We start from the raw sequence: 21,641 nt of genomic DNA on the forward strand, positions 1-21,641 counted from the left end.
AGGCAGGAAATTCCTCTATGTTTCTTGTCTCTATGAAACAAAGAAATTGACAAAGATAGACGATAGCTCTACATCATTTGGTAAGTCACCCAGTAGTTGATGCTACCTATTAAGGTTCAAACTCTGGTTCTTACAAAAAAGGACGCCTCACTATGTGTTGTTTTCAGCGTGATCCTAAACAACTGTGAAATCGCTTTTAGAGATGCCACTGAGTGGCTAGCTTTCGATGCCTTTCTCGACCTTTAATTGCGATGTCATGATGGGCTGTGTTCCACTATAGGTCAAGTGGTTTTAGATTTCTTTGCTCCGGCATATATGCACAATCAGATCACCATGCATCAGTATAATTTAAGGGTGAAAACTAACTGAGCCGAGTCTGGCTTGGCTCGACTCAACAAGCTTGCCTGTGGGCGAGTCGAGCTAGGCTCTGCTCAGCTAGGTTACCGAGCTGAAAAATTAGCTCAGCTCGGACTCGTTGCTGGCTCGAGCCAGCTTGGCTGGTTTCAGATTAGCACCGGATTTGTTTCATGCGATCAACAGCCAAGGTTTCAGACTTTCAACCATGGCTGCAGACGAAGCGACAGGGGCTCGGGGTGGCTGTTGTAGTCGACGACCTCGGCGTTGGTGATGGTTCGGGAGTACTGGATGATGGACGTAGTCGAATGCCTCCTCCGAGGGCCACGTCATTAGCCACGCCGCGTTCGCCGTGTAGTCTGCAAAGCTCATGTACATCATCCGCTTCCACTTCACTTGCAAGCAAGAATCAGTGTGCACTGCATTTGGGCCTTTCGTTCCACGGTGAAGAGGTGTTGGCTTGCTTGCTTACCAATTGGGGAGATTGGTGCTAGCTGAACTGGAGTGATGATGCTAGCTGAACTGACCAAGCCCGCTGAGGACGGCGAAGAAGAGGTCCGGGTGGGAGGAGGGGGAGCAGACGCGGCACTCGTGGCCGAAGTGGAAGGGCTGCCTGCTCACGCCGCCGTTGAAGAGTGTGCCACCGACGGTGAGGTGGAGGTAGTCCGGCCAGGATGCCGGGGCGAGGCCGTGGTTCTTGATGCTCCAGTGGGGCACCTCCCCCAGAGCGTGCCGCCCGGGATGTTGCCCATGCCCATCAGCGCGCGTCACAGGCTGGCCATCATCACGTCGAGGGATTTTGGGATCGGGAGGGGAGGTTGCGACGGGGTAACGAGTCAAAGTCTATTGAACGGGGGTGGGTTTTTCCGTGCTAGATTCGCCCGGAAGCCTTTGGCGGCCGCGAGGGGGGGGGGGCAGGTGACGGGGTGAGGAGGATTGGAGGAACACCCAAACCCCCAAGGCCTGAGGTGAGTAAGTCTACGCTAAGCTCATGCACTGGGCTGACCATCGACCCACTGAGCCACTCGCGAGCCAGCTTGAATTCTACTCATTTGACCACCGAGCTAAGAAGGTAGCTTGGGCTCAGCTCTTTGACCACCGAGCGAGCCGAGTCAAGACAAGTTCGAGTTGGCTCACAAGCTTTATTTCCAACCCTAAAATAACATATGAGCTAATGCATGTTCGGAGGAACATGTGCAAACATAGGTACGCTAAAACGGCATGGCACATAGAACAAATTTAACAATCATGTAGCACAGAAGCATCTAGCGAAGCAAATTGATAAAGAATCGCGAAAAGGGAAACATACCGTACAATGCCCGATGACAAGCTCCTTAGAACCCTCCTCCGATCTGGATCTGAAAGGGAGAGTGGCCATGGAGGCAAGGTATGAGGGAGAGGAGAGACACCAAGCAGGAGATTGGAAAAAAAAATCGACTCTGGACGTCTGGTATCACTATCGATTCTTAAGAGAACTTAATAGTGATAAAAATTGATAGTAATAATTAGTATTACTATCAATTATCTTTAAAAACTGGTAGTAATAATAATTTATTATTGCTGGTTTTTCGATAAAAATTTATACCGGTCGGACCGAGTGAACTGACAATGATAATTGGTCGTAGATTAGAGTTTTTGTGGTAGTGTTATAGTACTTTTGGATAACTCATGAAAGGATCAAGTAATTTTCTCTCACCGCCCACGGTTATGCCACAGAAAGAAAAGCAACAATCAATTAATTTAGAAATGAAACCCCCAATTATTCCATCTGATCTAGAATTTAGAAACGAGGACAAGAAAGGGATAAGATTTTCTTTCGTGTAGTTCTGATTAAAATAGCACCAATCAACTAAAAGAATGAATAAGTCCAAGCTTTCAATGTCAGAACCTCAAACTGAAGTTTCGAGGTCAACTCTCAGCAGCACCATTTATTAAAGGGATAAATGCAAAAACCCCCCCAAAAGTCACTTGGATTTTGACTTCCCCCCAAAAGTTGTTTTGTTGCAAAAAAAAAACCCCCCAAAGGTTTGCTTTTGTTGCAAAAACACCCCTAAAAATTCAAAAAAATTGAAAAAAAATCACAAAAATTCTAAAAAAAAACTAGAGACAATTATAAAACCTTTTGTGAAATTTGTTTTCAAAAATAATATCCTTTGCATCATATTTCATGGAGAGTAAGTTTGAAAAAAAAGAAAAAAGTGCAACTCATTTATTAATTCGAGTTAAATGCATAGTTAATTATTTACTAATCCAAAAATCATGAAACAAATTTTTTTAGTCTTCTTACATGATCCTCTATCTTGTAAAAATACATGAAATCTTGAAATAGTTATTGTAACGTGCAGGATTGAGTAAATATATTGCAGATAGATTAATTCATAACTAATCCATAACACCCCCAAAATTAGTGAAACCACTTTTATTAGTTTACTTAAACAATTATTTGTGTAGGAAAAATAATGGTAGACATGAAAAAGTTAAAATAACATGAGTTAATAAATGAGCTGCACATTTTTCTTTTTTTTTCCAAACTTCCTCTCCATGAAATATGATGCAAAGGATATTATTTTTGAAAAAAAAAATTCACAGAAGGTCTTATAATTGTCTCTAGTTTTTTTAGAATTATTTTTGTGATTTTTTTATTTTTTTAATTTTTAGGAGGTTTTTTGCAACAAAGTTAAAGTTTTGGGGGATTTTTTTGCAACAAAACAACTTTTGGGGGGAAAGTCAAAATCCAAGTGACTTTGGGGGGGGGGGGTTGCAGTTTTCCCTTTATTAAAATGCAACTACTAAGATTCGCAATATGTCCGTACATCACGCCAGCATTAGCATTTACAGTTATCTTTCTTATCCGAAATTCTTTGCTCCGCCATATAAGACCATCTCCAACAGCTACCTCAAATTTTCATCCTCAAAACACTATTACAGCATTCCCTATCACTATTACAGCATCCCTTTTTACTGTTGCAGCACTGTAGCACTGGATAGAGGATCCGGTGGAGATGAATTTTCAGTGCTACAGTATACCGCAAAAACACTGTAGCACAGGAAAAGTGAGATTTGAGGACTCTCTTGGAGATGGCGTAAGCACAACCAGATCACCAGGCATCAGTATAATCTATGAGCCAATGCGTGTTCGAAGGAACATGTGTGCATCAGAAGGGTGTGTTTGATTGGTGGGATAAGGTTGAACGAGAGATAGCTATTTATAATTTTGAGATATTTGGTTAGAGGACGGGGGATAGGATCAGCCGACTTTTAAGAATATTTCTCAAATATATTGGATAGAAATATTATTTAAAAATATAATTATTAGTAAAATAATTAGTGATAATTATCATGTTTTATTGCTAATTAGTATTTATTATTATGATATTATGGTTAAATGTTAGGGTGTTTATTAGTACTCCTTCTGGTTGCAAATGTAGGTCGTTTTAGCCTTCTTAACTATTCTCTAAATATAAGTTATTCTCGAACTTCTATGTATTTTTTCTCTTTTGTTTCTGTTTTGTCCTTGTCTAATAAATGCTATCATTCTCACAAATAAATGAGTTATCTTTTCCAATGCAGAATAAATAAATGGCAATAAGATCATTTGATTTACTTTCTTAATCCTTGTGCACAAATTCAAAATAACCTACATTTACAATCGGAGGGAGTATACTATTGATATACTGATTAAAGTATGATTAGTGATAATTAGCATATTTTGTGGTTAAATAGTAATTGCTACGATAAGATTAGCATTATAAGTGGTAGCATGTGCTAATTAGTATATGATTATTGCTCTATTATTATTTAAAATTAGATATGTAATTTAATTAATTACTCTTATTCTATTCACTCTTATCTATCTAACTAAATAAAAAACTAGTTTATCTTATCTTTTCAACCAAATAGAAAATTTGAATGGACATATCAACGGAAAATCACCATAAAACGGCATGGCACATAGAACAAATATAACAATCATATAGCACAGAAGCATCAAGCGAAACAGATTGATAAAGAATCGCGGCAGGGGCAACATACCGTACAATGCCCGACGACAAGCGCACGCGCGGCCGACGGGCGTCCCCATCGACACCCCCTCCTCCCTCTCGGGCATATCGTCGAACAGTTTCCGAGCACGGCAAACCGCGGGACGAACAGGCCAAGAAACGAACCGCCTAGCCGGGATCGTCGGCGCAGGGAGGATCAAACGAGAAAGAAATGCGTAAACCTGCATCGGGGTTTCGGGACACTGGGGCGAGGGATGTACCCAATGCAAGAAACGAGTCCTCGGCGGCCGCGAGAAGCGGAGGGCCTCGACGAGGGTGACGGTCGCGCGTATGGAGGATTTGATCGCCGCTCACCAGCGACTTGCTGCAATGCGAAGGGAGGTAATCTACACATGAGTCGCTTTGAGACGACTGAAGACGCCATCGAGGTGCAAAAACGTACATTGTTTTCTTTTCCGAGGATAACGATCCCTTTTTGGGAACTAAAAGGCTATTTATCCTGCGTGGTTATAGAAAATCTTAATTCTTTTTGATCGCTTAAAAATGGTTTTATGATTATAAAGTAAAAAGATTGAAAACCATTATGGTCATCTTTTTCTTGTGGTTTTCTATGGATGAGCGTGGAGCATCAATAGATATACGTGGATTTATACCAGCCTAATTTAATTAACTAACTAGTCATTTTAATATAAAAATGATTAGTTAGTTAATTAAATTATATTAGCGTGAATCCACAGTACGTTTTACGTCCATTCCTACACTTCCAGCAAGTTTAGAGCAAGTAGCTCGGATCGAGTAAAACATTACTCCCTCCAGTCATCGATACTTAATATTTTGGACAAGGTTACAATTAAACTTTTGAAACTTGGATAATAAATAACTTCAAAAATAGTTAGTTTTCAAACTAAAAATCATCCTTGTAGACTTGTCTTCAGAAATATTTTTATAATATCGTAAGTTTATTAGATTTTATAAATACTCCCTCCGATTGCAAATGTACGTCGTTTTAGACTTATGCACAAGGATTAAGAAAGTAGATCAAATGACCTTGTTACCATTTATTTATTCTATATTGAAAAAGATAACTCATTCATTTATAAAAGTAATATCATTTATTAAATAAGGGCAAGAAGGGAACAAAAGAGAAAAAAAAGTGCATAGAACTTCGAGAATGACTTATATTTAGAGAATAGTTGAGAAGGCTAAAACGACCTACATTTACAATTAGAGGGAGTATATTCTAACAAAAAACAATAGTCAAAGATAATAATGTAAGGAGAGTGAAAAATAATGAGAAAAAAATCCAATTATGTGTATATAAGAGTTGCATGTCATCAATAAATAATACTATAAATAACCTCTTCTACAACTTAAATATAGCATTACCTATAAAATTAATGTAGGCTCGTCTGCAATAGATTGTACGATCAATTGATTAAATGATTAGACTATCTTTTTTTTTTGCGAATACAGGGTAACACACCACTATGCACGTATACCCTACTCACACATCCATAAATACGCACCTATCATACAGCTACAAATAATACTGTTAAAAAACACTCACGTATACGTAAATCGTAGTCATCATAATTTAAAGCTTGACGGGTGGAAACGTACCCTCACGACGCCACCACTACACAAGAGATGGTTCCGGAGTAGACTATCTATTAATCCATCCAATCACAAATAAATAATATTTTATAATGCGATCTCTTAAATATAACTTTTGACTAATACATTTTATTGTAATCATATATTTCATGCCATTATCTACCTGTTGCTCTTGCTAGAAAGACAAGGCAGAAAGAAACATTGGGCATGCCTGTCGCTAGACTCTACTTTTCTTCATATCTTTTCAGCGGTCAGCTTTGGTATGCTACTGCAGGGTTTTCGTTCCTCGTCAGTTACTGTGGAAAAACCCGGTTTATTGATTTTTTACTTTTAATTTTTGTTTGAAAATTTCCGGTCGAATTCATTTGGTAAATCCGAGAAAATTACCGTAAATCCGGTTACCTTAATGATGACCATCGATAAAATTTATTTACTGAGAATGAAAATCATGTGCTAATGGGCTGCTGGTTTTTAACTCACCTTTCATAGGCACTACTAAATAAAATATCATTACTGCCAGTTAAAAAACTACATTATTACCGGTTATTGAACCGGTAATGATTAAGCCGTAATGATAATTATTGATTATCACCGTTGGATATAGAACCGGCACTAATAATAAGTCACTAATAATTCTTAACTTCATCAGTGTAAAAAAACAAAAGACACAGCCGCACGGCACTAATAATAAGTCACTAATAATTCTTAACGTCATCAGTGTAAAACAAAAAACAAAAGACACGGCCGCACGCACAAAAGAATCCTAAACCCCATGGCAAGTCTACCACTTGGGATCGACCACGACGACGAAGATGTAGTCGTTGTCATGGCCTTCATCGCCGCTGTTGTAGCCGGCATCTTCATCGTCTTTGGCTTCCTCCCGCACGTCAGCCTCCACCTCCTCTTCATCCTCCTCATCCGAGCTGCTTTAGGGCTTTTTCGACTTCGGCTCATCGAGGAAGTAGTCCCAAATGTCATCCATGAGGGGGGGGGGGCATTGATTCACCAAAGTCCGAGGACTGCGCCTCGTCCGAAATTTCCGACAGGGCCCGAGCCTCGTCGTCGGACGACGGTGGGGGTGTGGGTCGGAGAAGGTGATGGAGAAGGAGATGGTGGAGTTGTGAAAGTGCATCTAGGCTCCCAATTTTGGTTTTGATGATTGACGACAAACGGTTAAGAGACTAATGTATCCAATGAGCATTTGAATAGGTAAAAGTCTCATTTATACAAGCAACATGATGTTGGTGACCCCAAAATTGAAGAAAGAAGACAATAAACAATTTTACTCTATAATGTACTCTCTTATTTTTTAAATTAAGTATAGGATCACCTTTCTATTAAAAGGGATACAACATTATAGTTTGATCATGAACTTAGTGCTAAAAAAGATCTACACTCTGTTTAGAAAGCGACATAAGTTCACAACATGAACACTAAGTCAAAACCTTCCCAGTGACATCAGATGTTTTGATGGTTTTATGTTTGGCTGGTTGTATAGAATGAAATGACTTAGTACAAGATTCTATTTGGTTGGCTGAATGAGTTTGATTATAAATGTGCTGTATAAGATGATAAAAATACAAATAAATAGAGCTTTACAAGGGAACTCACTTTTTCATCATATAATATGAGACTATAAATAATTTTAGAAATAAGTCCATCAAATAAAAAGATTATTAGTAAATTTTCTTAGATTTTTAGAAATTTATTTGAGACTCTAACAATGTTAGAAGTTATAAAAGTAGATTTTTTAGAATAATTTTAGTTTCAATTCTACACAGGTTTTTTATGAATTCAATTAAAATAGGTTGTACATGTATTATGAAACATGTAAAAAAAATTCTATGATTTTTTAGCAATAGAAAATCATGGTTTTAAATAGAAAGGTAAATTCAAACACGGTGACACGATTTTACTGTTCAGGGGGACGACGGGTTCTGATGGTGTTGTTCTACCAAATTTCCAGAACGCAGCATCTGTAAGAATATTTCCAACCATCTGAACCAACTTATCCCGTATGGGCTCATCTAGTCCAGTAATCAAACAAAGGACGGCACTGTGCATTCTAGATGGGATCATCCCATTCATACTCATACAACGAACCAAATGCATCCTTAGGCTCTCCTCCTGCCCCTCGCCGTGGTTGCATCTGCCTCCGCGGCCGTGCTGCTCGTCGGCGCGGACCATCGCCTGGTGGTCGAGTGCCTGGCCAAGGAGGAGGAGCAATCAGTGCTCAAGTCCGCTATAGTCGAGGGCCACCGCCGCCAGTTATACATGCACGGGTACATCATCAACAGCACTCTGTGGTGGGACAGAATACTGGATCAGTGTCGTCCGATTTGGATCTAAGAGAAAGAGAAGGAACTGAAAGGAGAATGATAGAGCTCATCATGTGCTCGTTGGTGTCCACCTTCTCGGTGCCGTCAATCTCGTCGTCCACCCGTGCGAAGAAGACCTCCACAAAGAAACCCTTTTCCCCGTACCGTTTCTTCTCGCCCCTGGAACCCTCCTCCAATTTGGATTTGAAAGGGAGAGTGGCCATAGAAGCAATGTGAGAGACAGAGACCTCCTTTTGCATAGGCTTTTTTTTAAGTTTTTCTTTGAAAAATACCAGAAGCTATTTAAAGGATTGGTTTTTGGTTTTGGTTTTTGATAGCTTTTGGCTAGCTAAAGAAGTGGTTGTGGATAAAATAAATTAGAAGTTGAGAAGCAAGTTGAGAGTAGCGCTTCTGACTTCTGGTGTGCTGAGAAACTAAAAGGTTACTGTAAAAGCCAACAACCAAAATTCAACAGTCATAACTGTTTTCTCAGCCATCCAGAAGCTCTAAAGCCATAGCTACTACTACAGAAATAATTTAGCAGGACCCCCCTATACAGACGCTTGTTAGGAGCCGTCTGTGCAAAGGGTATCATAGACGATTCTAAACTAGAACTGCTTGAAAAATGATACGGACTAGTTTTCACGAAGTGAGACGTTTTTGTACAGACGATTTTCATTTAGAAACTATTTGTACTAATAATATAGACGGTTCCCAAATAAGACCATCTATACTAAAATGTACAGTGCAGGTGGTCCCAATTAACTGAAGCGTCCCGCATGACCATTGAAATGGACCCGAAACTTTGTTTCAATTAACTTTTTAGCTCATGTACATGTCCACTCGGTTGATATTTTGGAGCCGATCTGCTCCACCTCTCTCATCCACTCATCCTTATCCGCTCGTTTAGGATTGAGAATGATGACTATAGGGAGGTGAATAGACGTCTCAACAAAATTTTTACGAAATTGATGGCCTTCTCCTATTTAAACACCAAACACACATCTACAAGAGAATCAAAATAGAACGCAACACAAATACACAGCGGAAAAACTACACCTACCCAAAAATTCTGAAAACTCTGAAGAAAGATCAAAAATCAAACTAGAAGATTCAACAAAAAGTGGGTCTCATCGTTAGAATCGAACACTAGATTTCACAGCAAACCAATCTATGACTCATCCCCACACAAATGTTGAATCTTGAGAAAAGATCACTCAAGGAACAAGAGAAGAACACCGGGTGAAGAACATCTCCAAGATGATGGTCTAAAGGCAAGAAAATTCAAAACCCTATCACATATACATGTTTATATGAATTTTATGCCTTTAGCATCAAGAAGAACAACCTCCTAATGTGTTAAAATTTTAGGAAACAAGAAAAACGAAAATCAACAACAAAGAAGAAAAACTTGCACACAAGGCAAGGGAACCAAGAGAGGAAAACTAGAAGGAGCAGAATAAGCATATGAAATAAAATAAACTTCATTACTCAAAGAGATTAGTCCTATTTTAGATGGATTACAAAGATTTTCCTCTTAGAACTCCCAACTATTACATAGTCTAAGCACTCATCCTCCTCTCCTGTAAAACACTAGCACAATGCTCTTATATGGGTGGCACAAGGGGCTCAAATGGCTGGTTCATCCTTTTTCATAGCCCTACCCCTCTATTTATAGGCCTGAAAAACTTAATCTTCAAGTTTCTTAGCTTTTTTCCAAAATACCCCTCTCTTGTAGTACACTTTTACCTAACATTGAGGGTATTTTAGTCCACTTTCTTCTCCATTCATCGAACGACCACGGTGCCTCTACGACTTAGCTTCGCCTCGACGCAAGATTCATAATGGTATCATGTACTCCTTCAGTCCTCCCATGGTTTTAAGGCCAAATCACAAAACTCTAGCAAGATTCTCAAAGCGTGACTAGCCGTCACTTCCACCTGAAGCAAGCGCTCCGATGATGACATGTGTTCTCCATCTTGCGATCTTGACTGCCGGCAAGTCTCTCTCGCTCCTGATCCCTTGGGCCGCCTTGTACTTGCACCGGTATCCCCTTCGCTTGACTTTGTCAATACGTCATCTTCATCCTCTGTTTCATACTTTGCTTGACCTTCATGTGTACAGCTAGGTCATCTTTGACTCCACCCGACCCTCCTTGATCATCTGGCACCAAACGCCCGCTTAGCCCCGATCACCCGCCGTCAACCGCCAAGTTGCATCTATCACTTGCACACCTTGAAACAAGCAAACACATTTCTCCACACTTCAAAACATCTCCAGGTTAGCATAAAATCAAAAACTTCAACTCATATCACATCCTGCAGAAAACATGAACACCGAATGTTCTGCTCCTGAATATCGGACCATCCGGTGAGTGTAACACTATCTGTTCCACGAAAATTTTGCTCTGTGCAAGAAAAGGTCCGGTGAAAGCTTCCAGTGATCAGATGTCCATCATCGGATAATCCGATGTGTGCCAATCCACCAAACCACCCTTCTGCAGCCTATCTGCAACAAAAGGTTTGGTGCACTCTCTAGTATTCATAATCTCAGCACCGGACTATCCGGCGTACATAATCAAACTTGGCGCCAAAAATCTCCTCTCTGCAGAAAATACTCTTGCGCTCTCAAAGTCCATCACTAAACCATCCGGTGTTTGCTTTAATTTTTGCTCCAGCACTGAAAATACTCCGATGCTCACTTCACCGTAACACCAGACTATCCGGTGTTGTCAAAAAATCACACACCGGATATTCTGGTGATGCATAATTTCTTGGACTCTGAAGCAGTCTGCTCCAATTCAAAGTTGGTTAGCCATAAGATCTCACACACACAAGCTCATGACAACTAAAATCATTTCAAATCCAACGTTATCAATGACTCATCACATGCAAACTAAGGCATATTTTAACTTGGTTTCTCAATCTCCCCCTTGATGAGTGCATTGACAACCCTCAAAACACAAAGATTTGGGTTTAAAGAATTGAAGCATGTCCAAGTGATCAAAACTCGAGAAAGCGTAAGAACCATGCCGCTTGGCATAAGAAAGATTGCAAAAGGCTGAAGAGAGGCAAAAGACCAGCCAAAACCTTAAAGAGTAAGAAAAAACTCACAAATTCAAAAACAAATGCTCCCCCTTAATGAATGCACATTTTTCATTTTTCTTTGAGGTTTGTTGCAAATATTCTCATTCCTCTTCCTTTGAAGCATATTTATGAATATTGTCGTCTTTGTGCATATGCTCTTTGTATTTGGCAATGCAAACATCAAGGATAAAACATTATGAACATACAATCCTAAATGAGCTTTTACAAGTATATCACAAAGCATTTGCGAGAGCTAGAATGGTCAAAGGGCTCCGAAGGGTAGAACGTTGAGCTCACAATTACTTAGAGGCTCTAAAAGAGACAATGACACAAGAACATGAAGCTTGATAAGTTAAACCTGAGGAATTGATTGGCGCAGTTAATTTCACATAGCCGAATCATTTTCAAAGTGACCACCACATAAGCATACACTCATGTTAAGGCGATGCAAGCATTAACAACTAGCCAATTTCAACCTCAAACTAGGCAAATAAGCGTTATGACAGTAGGCTTTGCAAACGCTCACATATAAAACCAAGACTTAGATTGATCAAGTGATTAAAAAGAATTAAACAGTTAGGCATATTTCTTTGAATTTTATTTTATCCTTAAGTTACCTCTTATCTAAGCAAAGTGTTGTGCGACTAGGTACGACAAACACCTTGAGGCTTCAAGAGACTTGATTTTTCATGATTATTTGGTTCGCACAAGTTATCAAGATGGTCACAAAATCAAGTTAAGTAGTGCATTTGCGACACAGAGAACATATGTTCCCCTAAGGTTCTATCATGAGCTAAACATTTAACAAAGATAAAAAATATAGTGCAATATTTTTCAATCCACTGTCTTGAACCAAGAAGACCTAGAGCAAGATATTCATCAAACTAGTCTTAACACAAGCATTGACTAAGCCTAAACAATTACAAACATGGTGATCAAGAATATAGCATTTCATAGCCTACATGATTTATAAAATTGCCAAATTTCATCTTAAGGAAAGCAAACTTGCTTGAAATGCATCATGTCAAAGCATCAAGAAAAACCTAAGATTAAAAGATTGCTATACATAACTACTCAGCTTAGTCCAAATTCAAGTCTAGCAATCAAAAATGCTAAAGACATACAAGTCAAAGCTCAACTACTATGATTATCTTACATAATAAAATGTAATGTAAATGCAACAAAAATAAGATAGAGTATGTACAAAAGAAAACTCCCTCTCACATAATGCCATAGGGATGGTACACACCAAGCTCTCCTTTCAAATAGGCAAATCTTGTAGTATCTAGAGGTTTTGTGAATATATCAGCTAGCTGGTGTTGGGTATCTATATAGCTCAACTCAATGTCTCCTTTCTCATTGTGGTCTCTTAGAAAGTGAAATCTCAAATCTATGTATTTGGTTCTGGAGTGTTGAACTAGGTTGTTGGCTAAGCTTATAGCATTGGTGTTGTCACACAAAAGTAGCACACTCCTGAAATTCAACTCAAAATCCCTCAAAGTAGCAATTATCCACAAAATTTGTGAGCAACAGCTAGCAGTAGTTACATATTCAGCTTCAGCAGTAAACTGCGTAATGCTAGACTGTTTGCGAGAAGACCAACACACAAGAGAAGTACACAAGAAGTGACAAGTAGCAGATGTACTTTTCCTATCAATTTTATAACCAGCAAAATCTGCATCCGAAAAACCTCAAAGAGAAAGCAAAAATGAAGCAGAAAACTAAAGCCCATACTCAAGAGTATGCTTGAGGTACCTCATAATGTGTTTCACCGTTTGGCGGTGAGATATCCTCGATGAAGCCTGGAAGTGAGCACACAAGCAAACAACGAAGTGGATATCGGGTCTTATCACCGTCAAGTACAGGAGAGAGTCGATCATGCTCCTGTACTCCCGTTGGTCCACCTCCTCACCATCTTCATCTAGATCAAACACGGTCGAGGTAGCCATCGGTGTTACCAAGGGCTTCACATCACTCATGTAGAACTTCTTCAACAAATCTTTGGTGTACTTTGTCTGATGGACGAATGTACTTTACTTGCATTTCTTGATTTGTAGCCCAAGGTAGAAGTTGAGCTCGCCCATGATCGACATCTCGAACTCCCTGCTCATAGTTTCTGCAAACTTTGCCACAAGTGCATGAGGAGAGCCAAAAAAATGATACCTTCTCTCTCTCTCTATATATATATCTATCTAAACAAGGAAGAAATCATTATCAAGCCTAGAGTGAACAAAATTTTATCAGCTGACCCTATCACATACCCATGTTCTAGCAAGAAAGACCTAAGCCTATCATACCAAGCTCTAGGTGTCTACTTAAGCCCATACAACGCCTTTCTAAGCTTGTAAACTCTATGTGGGTATTTGGGGTACTCAAAGCTTAGGGGTTACCTAACATAGACTTCTTCCTTAATGAAACCATTAAGAAAAATACTCTTGATATCTATTTAGTACAACTTAAAACCTCGGGATGCCACAAATGCAAGGAGGATCCTAATGGCTTCTAGTCTAGCTACCGGTGCAAAGGTCTCTTCAAAGTGTATCCCCTCTACCTAAGTGAAACCCTAAGCCACTAGTCTAGCCTTGCTTCTCACTATAGACCCATCCCCCTCTGTTTGTTTTTGAAAACCCATTTTGTGCCTATGGTGTGAACATTAGGGCGTGACTCTACAAGGACCCAAACTTGGTTTCTCTCAAAATTTTCAAGCTCTTTATGTATGGCATTGAACCAACTCGAATCAGATAAAACATGCCCAACATCATAGGGCTCAAAAGAAGAAACGAATGCAGAATTAGTAAAATGAGCATGAGAAGCAGATTTGAACCTCGTTACCCTCTCATTGATGTCACCGATCATCGTCTGTGGAGAGTGTCACCGCTGAATGTGTTGAGAGGCCTCACACTGTGAGTGTATCTCCCCCTCAAACACTGCTGGTGCAGACTCAAAATCAGCTAAAGTGGTAGTAGAGGCTATAGAACCCTCTGCTAGAGTAGAAGAAGCAGAAGCCAGCTATGGAGCAGGTGTGGTAGAGGGAAGTAGTGGATCATTCTCGTCATCACCAAGAGCTGGAAGGTCACCATCTACAAAGATACTCTCGCTCATCTCCTGAGCACCTGCATACCCCAAAACCAAACTAGCACAGGGGGTTAACTCATCAAAAGTCACATCACATAATTATATGATTGTGTTAGTGTCAAGATTATAAACCCAGTAAGCATGACTATGAAGAGAATACCCTAAGGAAAAGCCATCGAAAGAATGCAACTCGAACTTATCAAGATTGACATGCTTTAGGATAAAGCACCGACACCCAAAAACTCTCAAATGAGAAACCTTCGGCTTCCTCCCAAAACGCAACTCATAAGAAGTCAAATTCAAGATTGAGCATAAGAAAATTTGATTAGAGATGTAGAACACCGTGCTAATGGCCTCAGCCTAAAACTTCCTAGGAGTCCTATGCTCATCAAGCATCGTCCTAGCCATCTCCACCAAAGTGTGATTCTTTCTCTCAACCATACAATTCTACTGAGGAATGTATGGGGTAAAAAATTAATGCTCAATGCCATGCTCAAGAAAGAAAAAATCAAAGAGATAGTTCTTAAACTCCGTGCCATTATCACTGCGAATTGCTTTCAATGCACCAGGGAGTTCTTTGAACAATCTCAAAGCTAAACTCCAAAAGTGTGAAAACACTTCATCCTTACTCACAAGAAAGAAGACCCAAGAGTAGCGAGAGAAGTCATCAACAATGACAAGAACATACCACTTCTCGCCTGCCGAACGAACTCGAGAAGGACCGACAATGTCCATATGAAGAAGTTCTCTCTGTCATTCAGTCATCACCAGATTGACTGGTGGGTGGGAGGCAGCAACCATCTTACCATGCCGATAAGGAGCACAAACAAGATTCTTCTCAAACTTGAGCTTAGTCAATCCTCCGATCAATCCTAGGGCACTCAAACGAGTAAGCAAATCAAAACTTATGTGTCCTAGTCTCCTATGCCACATCCAAAGCTCAGAAGAAGGTTGAGCAATCAAGAACAAGAAGAACCAAGAGACTCAGAAAAATTAGCTCCAAAAACTCTCCCAACTCAAGAAATCTTGCAAATCAAAGCGTCAGAAGAATCGAGAACTCGAGAAGTATCGCGTTTGAAATGCACTTCTAAGTCCTCATCTAACAACTGAGATACAGAGAGAATGTTGTTCCCAAATGCTCCACCAAAGCTACATCCTTGAGAGCAAAACTCCCATTCACCCTTACCATACATTTGGCTTTCACCATTCCTTTCCGATCATCCCCAAATGTGATGTACTCGTGTCGCTTCACGAGGGTGAGGCTAGAGAACCATGATGAATCTCCAGTCATGTGGTGCGAACAGCCGGATTCAATGAGCCACTTGTTCTCCAAGTCTTTGTCTGCCACCTACATATGAGAATAATAATAGGTGGATAGCTCAGTACTGGGGTTAGTCAAAAACCTCTTGGGAATCCAATACTGGGTCATCCGCTCTGAAGTTGTAAAACCAGGTGCAGGTAAAACAGGTCTAGTACGCTGAGGACGAGTACCACGATGAGGAAAACGTGGTCTGTCAAAGCGCTGAGACTCAAAGCCTCTTACATGTGGACCAAACCATATGAGTCATGGAAAAATTCATGCTGGGCAACACCTCTAGGAAGAGACTGAAAAGCGCTAGGGACTCGTGAGTGGAAGCGAGAAAAAGGCTCATGTACACCAACAAAGGGGCGGTACATGTCCCGGGTGCTCCACTCCCACTCACGCCGCTCATCTCTCCTACGGCAAAAGTAAAACCCAAAACCCAACTAAGTGACCCTCTCTCCGGCAGTAGGTGCAGTGGTAGCGTCTCTCAGCAACTCGTTTGCCGGTCACTCGGGGCTCTCTCACAAGCTCTCTCATCTTAGGCTGTGGAGCGCTCTTGGGTTGTGGTGCGGGTTTCTTCTTTGTGGGTTGAGGAATGTGTTTCTTGATGGGTTGTGGTGTTGCATTGATTTTAGAGTAGTAGGTGTGGTGAACACAGTCTTACTCTCTTAACTGTAAACCACCCTCTCAAAACCCAACCCAAGAGCCAAACATGCCTTGTCAGCATACATCTTAGTCTTTACCAAGATCAAATTTATTTTCCCTTTGCCCTCTGAGCATTTCTCCACCAAAGAAAGGAGGTACTCATTCTTAGTCAAAAGTTTTTGAACTTGTCCTCTAACCCAATTGAGTTTGTCCTAAGAGATGGTGCAGGTAGAACAATTTGGCTACACATTCTTAAACCTCCCAACACTCTATAATCTAGACTCTAGCTCCTTCAGGCGTTTGTCTTTCAGTTTAACATCATTTGCAAGCAAAAGGTAATTCTTACAAGCACCTAAGAGAATAGACCTAGACTCCTCTTCAAGGAGCTTCTTCTCAGCACTCTCAAGCCGACTGATGACTAGAGCGTGCACATTACAAAGCTTGGAAAGTTCAGCCATGACAATCAGGCAACTCTCACACTCCTCAACTTCGGACCTAGATCTAAGCAATGCAAGTTCAATAGAGACAGACTCATACTTAGACATAAGATCCTTCAACTTACGCACAATTTTCTTATGTAACCTATTCTGGCTAACAAGAGCATCATTCAATGTATCGATTTGGATGAAAAGCTAGTCCTAGGAAGGCAATACCTTGGAAGGATCCAACTCGGGGTCGATGTCATCGTTGTTGTCGTCCGCCATGAAGCAGAGGCTGGTGAAATCCTTGGCCTTCTTCTTGTTCTTTGCTTGCAGTTCATCCTCCTCCGAGCTCTCCTCCTTGCTGGAAGAGGTATCGATGTCGCTGAGAGCCGCCATGAACTTCCTAAAAGCCACCTTGGCCGCCTTCTTGGCCATCTTGTCACTGTTCTTCTTGAAGAGAGATTGTTTTTCTTCTTCTTGTTCTTACTTTAGTCGTGGTCACCATCCTCCCTCTTCTTGAACTTGGGGCAGTCTGCCTTGAAGTGGGTAGTATCACTACACTCAAAACAGGCATGAGAACCACCCCTCCTCTGGTCTCAGTGATTGTTGTAGAAGCGGGTGAACTTCTTCACAATCATCTCAAGGTCCTCACTATCCAGTGTGTCCACCTACTCCTCTGTGACAGAAACCAAGGAAGACAAAGCAAATCCACTCGATGAAGTGTTAGCACAAGAAAAGCCAGCTGTAGACTGATTGCTACCACAAGGTCCAGAAACTAACGCCATGTTCTAAGACAGGGGATTTTCGAGACCGATCCGAGCTGCCTTTGCTATCTCGATAAACTTAAGCTTGCTGAAGAGCTCATCACAAATCAACGTGTCGTAACTTGGAGACTCTTCAATGCTCTAGATTTTCACTTTCCATATTCTACAGTCACGAACATAGAGAAGCTTGATCGCTTTCTCATGGTCAGAATAGGGCAAAACACCAGTTGATCAAAGATTGCTAACAATCCCATCAAAGTGAGCAAACATCGCATCCAAAGACTCTCCGGGGCCTTGCACAAATATTTGGTATTCTTGGTTGTATATGCTTTGGCGTCTGGCCTTAATCTGATTCGTGCCTTCATGAAAGACACTTAGAGTATTCCAGATCTCCTGGGCAGTATGGAGGTGTTGGACCGTGTAAAACTCATTCCGACTCAGGTTAGTGAACAAAATATTTTTGGCCTTATTGTTGGTCTCATACTATTCGATTTAAACCTGAGTCGTGCGAGCGACAAGGATCTCGTAGTTGAAATCAACTACTTCACATATTGCACTTCCTTGGCTTAGAAGATAAGCCTCCATGCACACCTTCCAGTACAAAAAATCACGACCATCAAATAGCGGAATCTTCCCACTTCTCTTCATGTCGCCTACTGATCACAAAGCTGGTTAAGGTCAACAAGTGATCAAACCGGCTCAGATACTAATTATAGGATCGAGAATGGCGACTAGAAGGGGGTGAAAAGGTACTTCAACAAATTTCTTGTAAAATTGATAGCTTTCTATTATTTGAACACTCAACGCACCTCTACAAGATAATCACAACAGAACACAACACAAATACGTAGTGAAATAACTACACCTACCCAGAAATTTCGGAAACTCCGGAGAAAGATAAAAAAAAACTAGAAGATTCAACAAAAAGTGGATCTCATCATTGGAATCGAATACTAGATTCCACAACAAATCAATCCATGACTTATCCCTACACAAAGGTTGAATCTTGAGAAAAGATCACTTAAGGAACAAGAGAAGAACATCGGGTGAAGAAGATCTCCAAGATGATGGTCTAAAGGCAAGAGAATTTAAGACCCTATCACATATGCATATGTATGTGAATTCTACACCTTTAGTATCAAGAAGAACAACCTCCTAAGATGTTAAAATTTCAGGAAACAAGAAAAACAAAAATCAACACTGAAGAAGAAAAACTTGCACACAAGGCAAGGAAAACAAGAGAGAGAAACTAGAAGGAGGGGAATTCAAGCATGTAAAACAAAATAAACTTTATTACTCAAAGAGGTCAGCCCTATTTTAGGCAGATTACGAAGATTTTCCTCTCAAAACTCTCACCTAGTACATAGACCACATGTTCCGGTGAGGTATAATTTCCTGGACTTTGAAACAGGCTGCTCCAATTCAAACTTTGGTTAGCCATAAGATCTCTCACACACAAGCTCATGCTAACCAAAATCATTTTAAATCCAACATTGTCAATGACTCATTACATGCAAACTAAGACATATTTTAACTTGGTTTCTTAGCTCTACCTCCTCTCTCTAGATCTGCTCTCAAGTCTCTCTCGATTTGCTTAGATCCATCGCCCATCAGCGCGAGCTTCCGCGGTGGCCGTTTCTGTAGTGGAGGCAAGCTCGTCGTCATGTGTGGCTACAACCATGACCCAGTTCAGATCTAGATCTCTACCTTGCACTCCCACTGATGTGGGCACCAGCGGTACTCCGCTTTGCCGCAGCGACGCTCAGGATTACGGTGGTCCTCGTCACTGCCTTGTACCTTTTGTTCTCACACTTAATTCTAGAAGGTATTGTTCCCTTTCTCCCTAATAGCTCTTGCCTTCCATGCTGGATTTTGATGGCTTGTACCCTCCATATTTTGCCTTAGCTGTTTGGGCTATTTGTAGGTGTAGATTTTTTTTTTTTGGTTTAGTGAGTTAGAGCTGTAGTGTTCGAGATCTCAACATACTTGTTGTACTTCTCATTGTTTTGTGTTGGATGTTGTTCAGTCACCTAATGAATTGAATAGTTATGGTTTCTATGCATATTGGTTCGATTTGACAAATTATCATATTCAGTGCTAATAACATCACCATTTGATCCTTGTTAAAACAATGGGAAAAATGCACAAACCCCCCCATAAGTCACTCCATTTTTGAGATTCCCCCCATAAGCCATTTTGTTGCAAAAACCTCCCCAACAGTAATTTAGATTTGCAAAAACCCCCCCAGCAATTGTTTAATGCAGAAAATAGGTTTTCTTTAATATAAAAAATATGTAAATTCTTTAATAATTTAGATAAAGGTTTTAAAAATGATTTTTTGGTGAAATAAATAAAATAAAATATTTTTAATTCTATTAATCTTATATATATGTTTTTCAATGATAAAATAAATGTTTTAATTATGTCCCTTAGAGGAATAAGGATATAATTTTATTTATTATTTGTGTTCACAAATAACGACAAATGAATGGAGACTGATGCTAAATCTTGCCAAACTCTCTGCATCTACGGAAGAGAGGCCGGGCGCTGGAATGCGGCCAAGTGCCATGCCAATGGGTAGGCCGGCCGGACAAATTAGAGAAGATTCCCTTTATACCATTGCAACTTATACGTTTGCCTTATGTGTTATCTAAAATTAAAAACATAGAAAACCTAGAAAAATTAAAAATTCCCTTTATTTTCTAATTATTTACCATTTTTCCATAATTAAAAATATAGAAAACCTATTAAAACATTATTCTAGATTTTCTAAATTTTTCTCATAATTAAAACATTTATTTTATCATTGAAAAACATATATATATATATAAGATTAATAGAATTAAAAACATTTCATTTTATTTATTTCACCAAAGGAATCATTTTTAAAACCTTTATCTAAATTATTAAATAATTTACATTTTTTTATATTAAAGAAAACCTATTTTCTGGATTAAACAATTGCTGGGGGTTTTTTGCAAATCTAAATTACTGTTGGGGGGGTTTTTGTAACAAAATGGCTTATGAGGGGAATCTCAAAAATGGAGTGACTTATGGGGGGGTTTGTGCATTTTTCCCTAAAACAATTGATCTGGGAAGGTATAAGAAAGGTATAATACTCTTTTAGATCTATGAATTTTGCCAAGGATTAGGTGCTTTGTGATGGTTTCTTGTAATATTATAGTGGTTCTGCTTTTGGGATCTGTTCTGCTTGTAATATGGCAATTGATTAGCGAACTGAGCAGAGCCGAGCTGATGAGCACCTGTCGGTGCAGCAAGCAGCCGCAACAGGTGCTGATTTTATTTTTTGGTATTTTTTGAGTTAGTACAGATGATTCTAAACTAAGAGCCATCTGTACTCTTCCTGGTTCACAGGCTCGAAGTTACGAGCTGTCTGTGATATTTCTTAGTATAGATGGCTCCAGTTATGAGTCGTCTATATAAATCTTTTGTACAGACGGTTCAAAATCCGTCTGTACAAATCTGATTTGTATAGACTCTTTTTCATGGATGATTCAAAAAAGCATCCTGCATGGAGTTTAAACCGTCTGTACAAATATTTTTTAGTAGTGAGCCTATCCAGATGGGGTCAAAGATAGAGTGGAGAAGTGAGCAAAGAGACGTAACAAAGATGTCGGGTGGGAGACTTAGAAAAAATCAAGTCTGGACGTTGGTTATTACTGTCGACTCTTAAGAAAAAACCGATAATAAAAAATAATATTAATGTTGGTTTTTTCTTAAAAGCTGATATTGATAAGTTATTATTATTATCCGTTTTTCTCTGATCAAACATTTATGCCGGTTGAACCAAGCGAACCGGTAGTGATTGGGGCCTATGTGGTAGTGTTACCGTACTTTTCGACCACGTCATGAAAGGATCAAATAATTTTCTCTCACCGCCCAGGATTATGCCATAGAAAGAAAAGCAACAATCATTTAATTTAGAAATGAAGACCCCAATTATTCCATCTAATCTAGAATTTAGAAACGAGGATAAAAACAGGATATGATTTTCTTTCGTGTAGTTCTGATTAAAATAGCATCAATCATAACTGTTCT

This window comes from Phragmites australis, chromosome 7 (genome assembly GCF_958298935.1).
Source record: "Phragmites australis chromosome 7, lpPhrAust1.1, whole genome shotgun sequence".
Taxonomy (NCBI): Eukaryota; Viridiplantae; Streptophyta; class Magnoliopsida; order Poales; family Poaceae; genus Phragmites; species Phragmites australis.